This window comes from Aplysia californica, unplaced genomic scaffold (assembly GCF_000002075.1).
Source record: "Aplysia californica isolate F4 #8 unplaced genomic scaffold, AplCal3.0 scaffold00016, whole genome shotgun sequence".
Taxonomy (NCBI): domain Eukaryota; kingdom Metazoa; phylum Mollusca; class Gastropoda; order Aplysiida; family Aplysiidae; genus Aplysia; species Aplysia californica.
In genome coordinates this window covers 1,600,735-1,603,642 of record NW_004797286.1, presented here as the reverse complement: position 1 = coordinate 1,603,642, position 2,908 = coordinate 1,600,735, and the positions used below count along the sequence as shown (strand labels likewise).

The window sequence follows — 2,908 nt, the reverse complement described above, 5'->3', positions numbered from 1 at the left end:
GAGTCGCTTCTACACCGTGCAAAAACTTCGTACATTAGCCTGGCCTGGAAATGATCTATTTTGGTGGACACGTAGACCAAAGCAAGTTAGCAAGCAAGCACCAAAAACACCAAAAACACCAAAAACACCAAACACCAAAAACACCAAACACCAAAAACACCAAACACCAAAAACACCAAACACCAAACACCAAACACCAAACACCAAACACCAAACACCATACACCATACACCATACACCATACACCATACACCATACACCATACACCAAACACACCATACACCAAACACACCATACACCAAACACACCATACACCAAACACACCATAAACACCAAACACCCCATAAACACCAAACACCCCAAAAACACCAAACACCCCAAAAACACCAAACACACCAAAAACACCAAACACACCAAAAACACCAAACACCAGAAACACCAAACACCAGAAACACCAAACACCAGAAACACCAAACACCAGAAACACCAAACACCAGAAACACCAAACACCAGAAACACCAAAAACACCAGACACCAAAAACACCAGACACCAGAAACACCAGACACCAGACACCAGAAACACCAGACACCAGAAACACCAGACACCAGACACCAGACACCACACCCACACCCACACCCACCCCACACCCACCCCACACCCACCACACCCAATATGATTAGTTAAAAAAATAAAAGTAACTTTTTGAAGGGTTAAGAGGAGATAATCAGAGAATAAGAGATCCTATTTTCAATCGTTTGTCTTACCCAAAAATGGCATCAGAATTGACACAATACAAAAGACCATTTTGAGTTGGGGAAGTGCATGGAAAAAGCAATACAGTCAAAATTAACAGTGGGAATGAAAAGAAGTAGAAAGTACTACAGACGCCCTCTAACCAACCGCCAAAAATGCTTATCCCACACACGATAAAGAACCCCTCTACTCGAGCTTCAACAGCCCTTAGACCTCATAACGCTCCCCAAGCTTAGCCAACCCATAAGCCTTGAGCACATTGCCCGCCTCCTGTCGGTTCTCCGGAGTCAGTGCCCTCCGCGCGTCCACCATAATCTTTATACTCACATGCCCATACATTTAGGTGCATATTCCTGTTGAGGACCTAGACCTTACACTTACAGATGATCTTGCTTTACTTTTACACCGTCTCAGTCACTGACAATTGAAGGAGAAAACGAAAGAATGTGTCAACATCTCGCAGATGACAGGTCTTAAAGAAAACACAGACAAGTTCTTTTTTGTGTGATTTTTTAACAGTTTTAGTTCGAGTTTAACGTATTTTGCCAAACAAATAGGTCATATAAGCGCCGATGAAGAGTAGAGATCTGCAAGTGAAACATACAGAGAAAACAAGAGGAGAGTATATAAAAAATGATAAAGGGCGATAGATGTTTGATAGGAAAGAAGCAACATACTGCAATAGAGCATTAGAGAACCCTTCCCCAGACAAGATTAAAATTAACGTGCTTGCTTTTCAGCCCACTTTCGAAATTAAATGGAAAAAGAAACAAAAAACAAACGAAAAAATTGAGTATATAGATAGCATGGATAATTTCTCAATAGCAAAAGACACGCGTCGTATATGGGGCGGGTGAAGAGTTAAAGCCAATAAAAAAAAACCGCTGTGCTCCCCTGCATGTTACCTTTTTAAAACAAACATTACCACGAAAGAACAATCGCTTACGCTTACCAGTAAAACAGAAAAGAAAAAAAATAGTACAGAAAACGTCTTAATGTGTGCTTTTGACATGTTCTGACAATAAAATACTACAAGTCTAATTGGGTTTTGGCAAGTAGGAGAAAGTGTCCATAAGAGAAAAGTTTGCAGGCAGTTGTGAAGGAAATTCCCACCTTGTCTCTGTTTAACCCTGACCCTCATATCTTAGCCTGCTCTGACTAAGAACAAGCCATCATTAAACGGCGGAGTATAAACGTTTTGCCTCCGTGATGTGGGAGAGAAAGAGGGAGAAAGCGCAGCATCCCTCCCCATTTAAGGGGATCCATTGCTCAGATAAGTAAAAATGTTGACAAATGTTTTAGATTTCGGAATATCTTTATAGATATTTATACAAAAATCACCATTCCAAATATTAGGCTTCTATATTGACGAGTGTTGATTATTGACATAAGATCATATTGGTTTTTAAAATGCTGAATCGATCCTTTATTTTTGATGGCTCGAGATTATTGCTGAAATCTTGAATTGTTGGCTTGGTAATCTTGTTCTGTACGCTGTCACACCCTTTTAAGAAGTCGAAAAGCAAGCACTAGACCAAAAGCTATAGCCTTTGAGTGTTGACCATAGCTCAAGGAGTTTACAGTAACAAGCTCCTTGTAATACCTACATCCCCCTTAAAAAGATACCCCCCCCCACACACACACACACATCTTACCTCGTGTCCATATTCCCACAAAAAATATGTCTTCGACATTTCTTAAATAGCCACTCAATGTTAAGAGCTCTACCACACAGGCTACATACAGTATGTTACAGACAATACATAAAAAGTACGTTTGCGTTCTACATTATATTTTACAACTTGACATGCACACAGCAGCCAGACCACGGTGTCGAGATTTTTTCCGTCCACCGCACAATCTGGATTGCGTTTAGCATGCCATACATTTTCAGGTCAGAGTAGGTGTTTTTCGGCACTATCGACTCAATTTTGGTCATTTAAGTGCCAACAGGTTCTACTACAACAAATCTAGGATCATGTCAGGTTTTGGTAAGAGTTTTTCAGCGCTCGCAACTGCTAGCGGTCATGTTATGATCATGCTAAAAGGACGGACAGACATTTATGATTTTTTTATATGAATGGGTAGATGTTTTACGGCACTATCGACACAATTTTGGTCATTTAAGCGCCATCAGGTTTCACCGCTACAAAA

At 40.5% G+C, this 2,908-nt stretch overlaps 1 pseudogene; it reads right to left on the bottom strand.

Moving 5' to 3' along the window:
• LOC101855074 overlaps positions 1-2,908 on the bottom strand; it is an 11,424-nt pseudogene that overhangs the window by 2,993 nt on the left and 5,523 nt on the right.